This window comes from Petaurus breviceps, unplaced genomic scaffold (assembly GCF_028583685.1).
Source record: "Petaurus breviceps papuanus isolate PSGF00001 unplaced genomic scaffold, PetGlider_PUasm1.0 90903, whole genome shotgun sequence".
Taxonomy (NCBI): domain Eukaryota; kingdom Metazoa; phylum Chordata; class Mammalia; order Diprotodontia; family Petauridae; genus Petaurus; species Petaurus breviceps.
Window position 1 is genome coordinate 10906517 of NW_027187376.1, and position 14448 is coordinate 10920964.

At 36.7% G+C, this 14448-nt stretch overlaps 1 protein-coding gene across 16 annotated transcripts in view; it reads right to left on the bottom strand.

Annotated features, from left to right (window-relative positions):
* MAP2 (microtubule associated protein 2) overlaps nt 1–14448 on the bottom strand; it is a 373092-nt gene that overhangs the window by 275315 nt on the left and 83329 nt on the right. For all 16 annotated transcript variants that reach the window (XM_069075243.1, XM_069075251.1, XM_069075250.1 and 13 more), the window contains one exon: nt 8230–8279. The gene's annotated coding sequence lies outside the window, so the exon portion shown is untranslated. The remainder of the gene's footprint in view (nt 1–8229; nt 8280–14448) is intronic.

Genomic DNA, 14448 nt, shown 5'->3' on the forward strand with positions numbered 1-14448 from the left:
GAGAGAGAGAGAGAGAGAGAGAGAGAGAGAGAGAGAGAGAGAGAGATCCTATCATCCCTTAGGGGAGAAATGACATGCCACAATACAATATGACATAAGTGTTATAAGACAGGTAGAGACAACATGCATTGGAATGTAGAGGAAATACAGATCAATTTCTTCCACAAAGCCTTCCCTCCTCTTTTTGTGTCCCTACAGCTGGCAGAAACCCTGGGGTCCCAAAGGTTATGCTAGCATAGTGAAAATTCTGCCAAGCCCTCTGAAGATGGGAAGGCTTTCTTTAGTGTGCCCATGAAAGATTGATTCTGCCAATTGAGGACCAACCCAACCTTATATATGGCTCAAAACTAGAAGTCTGCCATGAGTTCTTGGGTCACAGGAAACTATGAAAAAGTCACTGTGAAGAAGAAAAAGCTGACCCGTAGCTAGGTTGAAAAATAAAGAAGGTGTTGCTAGTCATTAACAGCAAGTATCCTAGCACATCCATGAGGGCTGCTAGCACGGGTTCTTTGATTTGCTTTTCTAAAGGAAAGAAACTGAAAAAGGGCTAACAATCTTACTTTAATCAAACATATATATCATTTACTTAGTCCAGGGGGAAAAGTTGTCACCCTGAACATCAGAGAAAATACAGAAATATCAAGTAGACAAAAAGTACAGACAGAGAAAATAACAATTCAACAGACTGGATTTCTCCTGTCTGACCATCAGATACATACATAGTAGGTTACCAGAGAGAGAAGCACCAACATCTGAGGTTTCAAAGCCAGGCAGGGGCGCGGGGGGGGGGGGGGGGGGGGGGGGGGGGGGGGGGGGGGGGGGGGAGAGGGAGGGATCCCCAATGGCTACACAGAGTCTCATCTGCCCGAATCACACAATTCTTCCTATAAGTGAGCCCTAAAGCAAAATCTCGCATCAGGGAATATATATAGCCTTCTCCAGGGTCAGAGAACATTACAACCTTTGTGACCCACTGCCTAATCACAAAGTAACAAAAGGTGTGATGAAAAACCAAATCTTCCGTAAGCTTCTCTTGTTGGGCTCAAAGTGATGCCTGTTAAGAGGCAGGAAAGATCTTCAAATTCCCTTACCATAACAAACTGCAAGGTAGTAAAAACTACTCCTTCATTTATTGTCAAAGTAATAATTTGGGGGCAGCTAGGTAGCACAGTGAATAGAGCACCAGCCCTGGAGTCAGGAGGACCTGAGTTCATATCGGTCCTCAGACACTTGAAGCACTTACTAGCCGTGTGACCTTGGGCAAGTCACTTAACCCCAATTGCCCTCCAAAAAAAGGCAAAAAAACAAAAACACAAAAAAAAGCCCAATGTAATAATTTGGTGAGAGAGGCAGTGTGGTATTAGGGAGTTCAGTGCTGGATTTAAATTTAGGAGTATTTATTTGGTTTCAAGTCCTACATCTGAAATTTACAAGCTGTGTGACCACAGGCAAGTCACTCAACTTCTCTGATACTCAGGCAAGTGTCTAGGGCTGTATTTAGTTATAGTCAGAAGTAAGCACAGGTTTGATTCAGTTCATTTGAATAATTTAGAAAATTGGGTAGTAGTTGGTTCTGAGCTTGATAAGATCAATTAAAAAAGAAAACTATTGACAAAGTATTCTACCCCAAACATTAAAATTTTAAGATATTTTCTGCCACTTTGTGATCAGTGATAGAAACTTTCAATTGTATCACATGTTGAGCTTTGCAAGTAGTATGCCACCTGTTATTTTCCTGTGCATTTCTTCTTAAAAGCATTTCTAGTAATTGAACGGCTGCTATCATATGCAAAGATGAAAACTTCATGCTGGTCACTTATGAATTATATGATAGCTTGTTTTGTACTTCTCCCCCTCTCCCCCTGTCTATATACTTATTTATTTCTGTTTGTTTACTTATTTATTTTTTTCTGACAACTTACAGCCTATCTCTGTTCCAAATCTATTGACTTATAATACTTCTTCTTTTGTCTTGAGAGATGCACTAATGAGCATTATCCATGTTCAGGCAGGCAAAGAATAAGATAAGCAATGAGGAATGATATTTTAAATGAGCTAGATACATTCATATTTAAAATTCATAAGCTTCAATCTTTGCAAAATAAAAAACACTATTGGAATTGGGAGTATATAAAGAGTAGATAATGAAGTGCTGGATCCGTGGTTAGGAAACAGCATAAAGCTAAACAAGATAGAAATAAGAGAGAAAAGACTGGAAATAGGTGAAATTAGAGCTTTGGATATTTGAGTGATAATAGGACGGCAACTTTTTTAGGTCAAGGGTTCTTAACCTTTTGGGGGTCGTGGACCCCTTTGTAAGTCTGGCAAAAAATAGATTCCCTTCTCAAAATAATGTTTTTAAAAGCATAAAAATACATAGGAAATAAATTTTAATGAAACAAGGATCCATTTTTTTTTGTTCAAGTTCATAGATTCCTAGACATTTACTAACTGATCCTGTATAGGATCTGTGGACCTCAATTTAAGAACTTACTCATTTTAAAAATTAATTTATTTGCTTTGTTTTGAATTCAAGGAGATTCAATGGTTGGGCAACCAAAAGCTGATTTAATTTTAAAGACAATTATCCTGATCAATACTATTACATACTTGTTTAGGTTTTTAAAAAAAACATTTAATTCTTATTATTTCTCAATTGCAAGTAAGCAACACTATTTAGCTTTTTAAAAAACATTTTGAGTTCCAAATTCTCTCTCCTTTCTCCTCTCCTCCCCCTACTTGTAAAGGCAAGCAGTTTGATATAGATTATACATGTGCAGTGATGCAAAACATTTCCATATTAGCCCTTTTGCAAAAGAAAATGCAGACCAAAAAAAAAAGAATAACAAAAAAGAAAGTTTAAAAAAAGTATGCTTCAATCTGCAATCTCTACCAGTTCTTTTTCTGGGGGTGGATAACTTTTTTCAACATAAGTCCTTCAGAATTGTCTTGGATCATTGTATTGCTGAGAATAGCTAAGTCATTCATAGTTGATCATCATATGTATTCAGTGTTTATGAAATGACTGTGATGGTTATGATTAATCCCTTCACTTAACCTAGTAGGGGGGCACCAATGATTTTTAACACAGAACATTCTTCTGGAATTCTCTAGTCCTTTATGAGAATCAGATACCTAGATTTAGTTCAATTGATTCAAACCCTTAAGTTTTCTAAAAAAAAGTATCCAAATATCTGAATTTATAAAATGTTTTTAGAATTTGTCCTTTCTCTCATTTACCTTAATTTCTTAGTAAAATTTTCTTAACTTAAATTCAAAGTTAAGTAATACTGATTAATCACTAATTTACACATTTCTAACAGTTAACACTGATCGTATAAACCAAGTGATCTAATTATGCAATGAATGCTCAGTATAAAAGGAAATATTTCTTCTAAAAAATATGGATACTGTTGAGATAAAGAGACTGGGAACATTCTAACTACAAATTATACTCTGGGCTAAGTCTCTGGTTGTTTCTGATAAGTTAATGAAAAACACTGCTGCTTCTAACTGGCCTCCTAAAATATGATTTAGATAACTGATTATCCCATTTAATTAAGTGGTCATTTCATTCCCATCTGTGTACTCAAAATAAAATGTTTCTTGTACAGGATCTGCCTGTTCATATTTCGGCAGATGATTTTGTTTTAGTGATGCCCTAGCTAAAACTCAGGTTTCATCATGTTCCTCTCTCTGCAATGCCTTTGACATCTTTTAATTAGTATGTCTTCCAAAATGATGCCATACCTTAGGAAAACCTACACTGTTGTTGCAGTCTTAGTAAACATGGTTTACTAAGGTTTTAATAAGATTACCAAGGTTTCTGAGATGTAGATTTACTGAGATTTTGGAAAACCTCTCCAGAATCACAGAGATTTTGGGGGGAACTTACTGGGGTGATATGATAGAGGGTCCTTAGGCTAGGCCAGGGATGGGGAACCTGTGGCCTGGAGGTCACATGTGACCTTCTAGGTCCTCAAGTATGGCCCTTTGACAGAATCTAAACTTCAGTCAAAGGGCATCACTTAAGGACATAGAGGGCCCCATGTAGCCTTGAGGCCACAGATTCCCTATTGCTGGGCTAGGTTGTTCATAGGTATTAGGGAAGTTCATAATTACTTCCTGAAATATTTTCTGATGCCAGGCAGGGTAGATAGAGAGGCAAATGGGAGATGTGGGCAAATGAGTACATAGATTGGAGGGCTAGGGGAAGGAATACAGGCCTGTGGCAGGAGACGTCTAAAACTAAAACTCGGCTGAACTAGAAACTATGAAAATTGATCAGTGGAGTTCATTCCATAGCAACTTTTTTTTTATGCTTTTCTAGAGTTTTGATTTCATCCTTTGGATGCCCCTTTCAGACTGATTTGGAGTCATGTATAGGGAGAAAGTGATAGGCAATCCATATCACAGCCTTCTCTATGCTTTATTTGAATGTATCTCTCTATTGCTTAAGACTACTAATAAATGACACAGCCATTAACAATGTCAATCTAACAGACTGTGTTTCAAAATAAAGATAGGAAAACTCTTTCATCACAGGTGAGATGTCTCCGATTTTACTACATGGCAGGAGACAAGAAAATTTGGTCATTTCTGAGAATATCCCAGAGAATAATCCAGAATATTTCAATCTACCTTGGAACCTGTAGAGAGAGAGAAGTAATAAACAGATGAGCCAGTAAGGGAAAGGAGAGGGAGTTGGTGATATGTCCCTGACTGTGCCTGGAAGGCACTGCATCATATTATCACACACTCTATAGCTATACATGTTCAAGATTACATATACAGATATGAGAAAGAGAGGGTGACAAAGTTGGGCAGAGGTAGGAAAAGGAACAGTTGTCATGGATTGTTATTGTGATTGTCCATTATCCCAGTGGATCTGTGACTTTACTGATATGTGTACTACCTTCAGTGCTACTGATTGCATGACACTCAATAAATGGCCAACCATGTTATACAACTCTTGTCCATGTTTCCCTATAAATCCAAAATAGAGGGTTCACTAAATGGCATGAGTGTTTTCTCCTGGTTCTCTGGACATTAAGTAAATATGAAATATTCACTTAAAATTCAATATGAATATGAAAGGAGCATGTGAGCTATCAGTTACCTTTCATTCTTATTATATGATTGAGTCTACCTTATTGTTTCCAATCCTATATTTCTCTGAGGACATGTTTAGATTGATAGAATTCATTTTCTCTAGTTATGTGATCACTCACTCATTGGACAAGGATCTCACATTTAAAATACCTATAGATAATCAATCAATCAACTGTTTTCTATGTGTCAGGTACTGCACTACTTGTTAGTGATATAAATAAAAAATAACAATAGTCCCTGCCCTCAAGGAGGATTGTATATAAAGAAAGAACAGTTAAGTTAATGTTTATATATCATCTAAAATGAAGTCATTCTTAGGACCCATTGTCCCTAAACTCCACCATTATGCTACCATCATTGCAAATTCAGAAGGAGGGAACACAAGATTAAGGACCATTTTGTATATTCCTTTTCTTCATGGACTATCGAAGCCAAATAATTCATCAGTGGGTGGCCAGCTACTGTTGATAAATCTCCCCATACTCTGGTTATCTGGAAGCATAGTCCATTGCTGAGCCCATACTATTATATTATGATTTTCATAACATGTAGACCTTCACTCTTTTATTTTTATTCATGTTTTCAAAATGTCCCCTTCAGTTCTTTCTCCCTGGAAAGTGGTCAGCCACAAGGAGCTAAGCAGCCATGTTAACAACAGCAGCTACTAAATTAATGTTCCAACAAGAAAGGGCTCCTGTGGTGACTGCCTTCTACTCTGGGAGAAAAGCTTAATGGATTGCCCTTAGATATGTGACTTAAACACTGCAGTACTGTATATCGCCTGCTTAAACATGAGATTTAAACTTCTGAGCTTTGCCAACATCTTTAAGATTTTTATTTAATTTATGCTACACAGCTTTGATTCTTACTTCACAGAAAAAAGGCAAAAAAGGAAACCTTGAAAGACTTTCGTCCATAAGGATAGTTTACATAATGCATACAGATGAGTAAACAGAAAGAAAATTTAGCTATGCTTCTTCAAGAATTTTACCCCTAGGCTCTACTTGCATCTGGCAAGGGAGCAAGCTGTATGCAAAGGACAGCTTGGTATAATAGAAAGAGCCCTGGCTTAAAGAGTCTGGTGACTGAGTTGTAGTCATGGATCTGCCACTATTTCTCTGTGTGATTTTCAGCAAGCCCCTATTTATTTATTTCTTTGTCATATGTAGGTTGCCTCATCCATTTATCAATGGATCAGTTAATAACCATTCATTAAGCACCTGGCACAAAGAAAGATATCATAGATACAGAAACTGAAATGAAACAGTCTCTGCCCTCAAGGAGTTTGTATTCTAGCAGGGTCTTTGGTTCTTCTAATCATACCTTTTTTCCAGACAACAAAACTAAGACTTAGAATTTAAGTGACTTGCTTACGGTCATGCACATGGTTAGTAAGGTAAGGAGTATGGACTCTAACCTAGGCTTTCTGAATCCAGATCCATGGTTGAGTAAGAATGAATGACAATATGTTCATTAATGACAATAATGATTGACATTTAAATAAATGTTCGTGGTTTGTAAATACTTGGCATTTGAAACATCTCATATGACCTTCACAACAATCCAGCAAGGTAAGTACCATAGCCATTGTTATCATTTTATTACAGATGATGAAACTGAGAGGCTAAGTGATGGCTTGCCTGTGGTCACACTGCTAATGTGTGTTAATTGGTCAAATTTAAACCAAGGTCTATATCTCTTTCTACTACATGGTATCTCCAAAGCATTAAAGGCATTTGTCTCCCATTAGTTGAAGGGAATGTAATTTATTTGGAGGGAAGGTTTATCTGAATGTGTATTCAGCAGAAAGAAAAAGTGACCAGCCAAACCTAAGACAATTCACACAGATTATCTTCTACATTGTTTCAGCATATTGAGCTCAGATACTTTGACTGGAGTACCAGTCAAAAAACCCCTACATTTATGACACATTTGAAAACTATGTAAACCAAATGGCAAACTCTCCTAAATTAATTTGGAACTACCACAGAGAAGCTGTTTCTCAACCCTTACTTTCAGAAATTTTTGAAATTACCAAATCAGAAAATATGTTTTGCATTAGCTCCTAACCTTAAGCTACAAGATGAGACCAAATGTCTCTTGCAGATTCAGGAAATGTTACTTTTGGGGATTATTTGATGGTTTGTTAGAATGTCATTTTCTTGAGATTGTCAACTGGTGTTAGAGTTACTCTTCTAGTTCATGTGGCTATTTATGCCAGAATTCTGGGGGTGAAAATTCTGGTTCATTTACTTTGCTACCTGTGAGACTTCTGGGAATAAGGACGCTAAAAAGCATGATCAGAGAAAAAGCAAAAAAAAAAAAAAAAACCCACAAATAAAAAGCATGATCAGGTAAATTTTTTGTTCTTATTTCCAAAGATAAGAGAATGGAACAAGTTCAAGACAGCTAAAACACCACTTTCTACAAGAAGTCTTTCCAAATATCTCTTAATTCTAGGGCCTTTCCTTTACTGCTTATTTCCAATTTATCCTTTATATATATATATATATATATATAATTTGTTTGTACATAGTTGTTTGCATGTTATCTCCTCTTTTAGAAAGCTGGGACTTTTACCTTGTTTTGCATTCCTAATGCATAATACATTGCCTAGTATGTAGAAGGTACTTAATAAATGTTTGTTGATTAACTACAATTTCTATACATAAGAAAGAGAAAAAAAATCATGTAAGGCACTTGGTAATTTCAAAAAGGTGATGTTTTCTCCTTCAGTAAACAATTTTTCAAATTCCCTCCTGCAATACTCACAGAATTCCTCACAGAAAACAGAAGATATTCCTATATATCTCATCAGCAGAACTAATCTTCTTATAACCACAATATACAATGGTCAGTTAATATATCAGGTAAAACAAACAAAAAATAATGTATGAGGAATTATATGACCTATGAAAATAAGCATCTGTATACCTGGGATGTACAAATCTATCAGCAATAGTCATAAGCCATGAATGGTTCTTCCTCTTATTCCTAAGCCCAGTTTTCTATCACTTATGAAAAGAATCCTCCCATATTTAGAATTTCTATTGACCAATTATGTGATTTGTGTTTATTTTCTGTTTAATTACAGATCAAACTAGAAAGATTACCCACCTCTGTTTCAGCTGGTAATCACAGGGGACCTTGGATCAGATGAATGAAATCTAAAAGAAAACATAAAAAAAACCCTGTTAATTCAATTAGTTGAAGGAAAAGTATTCAGAATCTATATGCAATAATTAACACAAATAAATAATAAGGAATAGCCAGGAAATTTCTGAAATAGGATTAATATATAATAACATCAACTTTTTTTTTCTTTTTGTTAAAGTGCCACTGATGAGGTTACTACCATCCTTCCAGTCCTTCCAGGTTACCAACCTCAAAAGTATATTCAATTTTTCACTTTCTGTCACTTCCCCCATCTAGCCAATGGCCAAGTGTTTCACATTCTACCTCCACCACAACTCTCACTGTTTCCAGGGCAACCACCCTATGTAAAGCAAGCCCTTATCACCTTTCATCTGGACTACTGCAACAGCTTCCCAATTGATATTGCCTTGTCTCTCCCCTCTCTAACCCATTCTCCATGAAATTATCAATGTTAAATTCCTATATCACCAGTCTGATCCTATCACAACCCTGTTTGAGAATCTTGGTGGCTCACTGTTAGCTCTAGAACAAAATGTCAATGCAATTGTACTTTTCAACTCAATTGCAGACTACAGTTGCAGCTCACATAACTCTTCCTGACTCACTTTATGTTCTAGGCAAAATGGCTGACTTGCTGTTCTCTGAACCCAGGATTGCATTTTCCATCCCTGTGTCTTTGCATGACTATTCCCCATGTCTAGAATACACTCCCTTCTTTCAAGCCTTAATTCAGACAATGTCTCCTGTTTGAAACCATTCTTGATCTACAAAAAAGTTATTAGTATTCGACCTCCCCTCAAATTTTCTTGCATTCACAGTAATGTCAATGTTTCATTTCTCCAGTGAAATGTAAGCTCATTGAGGGAAAGGATTTTGTCATTCTGTCTCTGCAGCCTTAGCAGATATCTAAATAGTACAGTGGATAGAGCACTGAGTCTAGAGTAAAGTAGATCTGAGTTCAAATCCAGTCTCATTTGCTTACTAGTTCTGTCATTCTAACTAGCACGGTGCTTGGCATAGAATAGGCACTATATAAATGCTTATGCCCCTCCATTCACAAGGCATTTAAAAGAAACAGAATGGTGAATGAGAGGGATTGCCTCATTACTTCTACTAGGAGATAACTGATTTAATTTTACAAAGTAAAAATGTTACAAAGAATGACACAGTGCTAAAGGATCCTAAAAGTCAACCAGCCCAATTGTTAATTTACAGATGAGAAAGCTGGGCTCCCTGACAGGTTAACTTATTTGCCCAAGGTATAGTAAGTTAATGGCAAAAGAAGGCCTGAAACTTAGGGTTCTTGAATCCTAAGCACATGTTTTTTCTACTATAGCATATACTTATTCAGCAACTGTATAGAGCTATGGAACTTTTATGCTTATATTCTTTTTTTTTTTTTAAAGCAATTGGGGTTAAGTAACTTGCTCAAATTTACACAGCCAGTTATTTCTGGGTGTGGTGCTAAGTATCTGAGCCTGGATTCTATCCCAGGTCATCCCATCTCTTACTTGTTGAGCCACCTGGCTGCCCCTATGCTTATATTCTTTAGAAAATTCATTTGGAAATCTAAAGTCTATACTTAAAATTAGATTTGATTTTTCTTCTTTCCATACTACACATATATAAATGTATGTATGTATATACATATAAGTATGTGTGTATGTATATGTGGATATGTGTTTGTGTATAAATTTTTTTAAATGAAGTCAGTCCTAATGCTTGTGTTCTAACATGCCAGCCAAAAGATGTGTTCTCAGTAATTCTTTATTTAATGGATTAGCGTTTCTCTTGAAAGAAGTTTTGACTTAAAAAAATTAAAACTGGCAGATGTTTGAATCTTTAATCTGTTCTGAATACATTTATAGATTCTCTTTGTTTTATTTCTTCATGCTACCACTGACCCTGAGATGGCCAATGTTTAATTTGGATTGGCAAATCTGTTTTAATAAAACTAAAGTCAAATATCATCTTCCATCATGAAAATCTAAGCAGCCTATTAATCTCCAGTAGCATCTTGAAGCTTAAAACAGATCACTAAGTTTTACTGAGGGACAGTGTCATGTGAAATGAGACTCTCATTTATCTCTCCCTACACATGCAACACACAAACACACACACACGCACTATGGAAATTAGGCATGCCCTTTTGCTGGTTAGCAAACAAAGGCAACATAAAAATATCAATGAGATCTTTAATTTTGTACAAGAAAAAATATAATTACAAGAAGTTCCCAATCTAAAGAGACTGCATTGGTCAGAAGGCTATTTTGAACTTGGAATCTATCAGCTAACATGAAAAAGTAAGTCATGAAAGTGAGGCTTAAGTTCTAAGGCTAGCTCACAAATACCTCTTCTACCAAGAAATGCTCAAAATAATGGTACATTTTCAATGAAAAAAAAGAAAAAAGCAATACATTCTGTGAGTGTACTGTTGTCAATCATTCTATGTCAAGATTCACTTTGAACTTAATGATTTTTCTTTTCCATATTGCAGGTGGATCGCAAATATAACTTTATATCTATTGGCTATGCCCCTTTTGGCTACACATATGGAATGAAGAATGGGAAGAGAAAGGGAAAAAGAAATAGCAGAAAAACAGGGGATAAGAGACAGAAAACATGTTTTCCTGATGCAACTTAGCATGAATTGTAAGAAAGATAGGATGAAATATGGAGATTAAAGAAATGTGTATACACATAGATAGATATAGTATATAAATACTATATAAGAAATTGGATGGAATTAAATTAGCAATGACTAATGAAGGACAAAAGAAAGAGGAGAGGGAGGAAAAGAGAGAGATGATGCAGAGATAGATATATCTCTATATAGATTTATCTAGAGAGTTCTTTCTACCTATAGATGTATATATCTCTATATGTACATCTATATATACACATATAGATTTGCAATAGTCTTAATATCCTTCTTGTTGATTAAGAATCATACCCTACAAGGGGCTGAGGGAGAAATGAAGGAAGAGATGTTGGGTCACCCAGCTACTTGCATTAGCCAGCAAATTCCAAAATAACTTGTTTGCTGTCCAGATCCAGCAATGTAAGTAAATTTATGGAGAGTGAAATACAGACATGAGAGACTGGCAATGTGCAACCACGTGACTGTACCTTTAAATCTTGTACTACCTTTGCCTCTCCTTTTCTGGTAAGCAAATTAACTGGGAGAGTAAAGCAATCCTCCTCCCTAAACCCCTTCATCCTAGGTGTAGTGGATTATCATCTAAAATAATTTGAACATTAGTACATAGCTACCCCCTAGGGATCCACTGGGAGGAAGAATGTCCCCAATCCCTAGGTGAAATTTTGTGTGGCAAAAAAAAAAAAAAAAATTGGCAGGAATAACATAAAGAGGAGAAGCTCCAAAAATTATATTTCCTTGTCTTGCTCTGTGTTATAAGCAGAAATGACTTATAGAAGTTTTAGAATATTTCTTTCTGGGACGATAATATGGCTACCTATGACACAGAATAATTTTCTCTGGCTGAATGGTATGGGGCATGAAGAATTACACTTGACTATTTGCCAAGAGAAACCATAAGAAGGCAACTATTTACTAATAGTTTCAGGAGTAGTAAAAGAGGGTGACAAGGACATGTGCAATGAAAAGCTACAGCTGAGAGCAAGGCTACCAGATGCCACCTACCCATAGCAATGACCTAAAGGAGGAGCCCTTTACTGAGCATCTGTGATATTCAATACATGTTGGGAACACTACACAATCACGACTATATGGCAATGTGCTCTAATGGAACAGACTGTTGGGTATGAAGCCTCAAACCCCGAGTACAACTCTTAACTATACCACTTGCTACCTGTGTGACCTTAGGTAATTTAAGTATTTTATTTCAAACTTCCTATGTCATCCTCTCCCCTGCCTCTCAGTTGAGGGCCTTAGTTTCATTGGAAAAAAAAATGATCCTCTATACTTCATCTCAGATTTCTGTTATTCTCTGCTGACTCCTCCTTCAACCCAGGCTACGATTATGAGGTGGTTCTTCACTTTGCCAAAGCCAATCTCTCTTCATATACCCCTTTAATCATATTTCCTCCTTTGTTCTCCAAAAGATTGTTCCCACTATCACCTCTCTCATCTCTAATCTTCAATAACTTCCTATATACTAGTTTCTTCCCAGTTGCCTACAAACACCACGAAGTCTTCCCCATCTTTCAAAAATAAAAACTTTCACTAGATACTATTATCTCGGCCAATTATATGTCTCCTTCCTTTCGCAGCTAAACACCATGAGAAAACTACCTCCATGTATTGCCTTTGCTTCTTTCTCCCTCCGTCTCTCTCTCTGTTTCCCTCTCTCTCTTTCTCTTCTTTAACCTATGTAATCACATCTCTCCAAAGTTGCTAATAATCTTTTAACTACAAAATCTAACAGCCTTTTCTCAGTCCTTGACTCCATAGTATCTGACACTGCTGACTACAAGCTATTCCTATTTTCTTCTCTTTTGGCTTTCCTAGCACACAGCTTTCTCTTGGGTCTCTTTCTACCCATCTGACCACTGGTCTTTGCTGAATCATTTTGATTGTGTACCACAGTGGGGACTTGAACCTATTTCTTGCCAAGACTACTTTGGCACAATAATGAAAAATAAGTATAATTCATTTTGTAAATATTCTTTTAAATAGAACTATTTCCCCCATAACTCTATATGCATAACTCATGCCCATGCCCACAATTAAAGCAGGAAGTTTTAAAGTATGTCAAAGCCTAGTTGCTATTAAGTGTGATGTTAACTACCTTATAGAATTACATTATGCTTGGAAGGACAGTACACAGTCTGGGTGGCAAAGCAGATAGAAGGCTGGACTTGGTGTTAGAAAGACAGAAATTCCAGGCTAGCAAGGTAGTGCAATGAATAGAGCGCCAGCCCTAGAATCAGGAGGACCTGAGTTCAAATCCAGTATCAGACACTCGACACACTTACTAGCTGTGTGACCTTGAGCAAGTCACTTAACCTCAATTGCTCTGCCTTCCCCCCTCCAAAAAGAAAAAAAAAAGACAGGAATTCCAATCCTGCCCTACATAGCTACACAATTGTTTAACCATGGACAAGTCAATCTCTCAGTGTCCCAGGAAGCTCTATGACTAAATCAAAGTAAAGTTTTCTAAGATAGAGATTTTTATTCAGACATTACCTGCACTAATATCACAGGTGAAGCTCCAAAAATACTTTTTAAAAAAGCTGTTGACCTGTGTGATCCTGAGCAAGTCTCTTCAGTCTACACCTCTGCCCTTTCTCCCCTTCTCCAGCAGCCTTCTCACCCTGGATGATGACCACACCACTCTCTTATGTTTGTTAAGTCTCCACCCACCCACCTTGGACTTCCATTTGATTGAAATGCCCAAGTCAACCATGCTCATTCCTTATTTGGCTCTATTCCCAATTCTCCAGACTTTTCTATCTTGTACCATATAGTTACCTTCTCTGCTCCCCAGCTTTTCAGGTGTCTGTTATGTGTTGACCTCACCTCCTCCTCTCCCCCACCCTTAGAATAAGCTCCAAGAGGATGTGGGCTGACTTTCTTTCTCCTTGTATTTGTATTCCTGGCACTTAGCAGTGTCTGGCATCCAACAAGCACTTAAATGCTTTATCTGTCTACCTAGGCCTCAGTGTCCTAATCATTTAAATAAGAGGCTTGGACTAGATGACCTTTAAGATCCCTTCCAACTCTAAAGCTATGATCCCATAATCCATTAAAGTGCTATATAAATAAATGTCAGCTCTTACTATTATCTCAAGACCTCTGGTATAGCCAAAATAGCTTTTTATTTCATTTTTACATGGCACATAAACCACACAAAATTTTAAAAATGCATTAAAAACTAAATTAAGTCTGGCAGGGATGTGAGCTCCATGACAACTAGCCAGTAGAGAAGAATGAATAGGGAGTGGTTAGAGGTATATTTCCACAATGTTTTATCAAATAAAAGGAAACCAGGCAACATGTTTCTGTATTATAATGATAATAAGAAATGGCCATCTTTGCCACTTTTTCCATTTATTACAGACATTTATTGGAAACAAAATTCTAAGGGAAAAGAGATGATACCTTTCTACTTTTGCTAGCTCCGAGGCCTATGGTATTTGTATTACTGTTCTCTTTTTTAGAAGGCACTTGCAGATGCAGCACCAGGAACAGCTGCT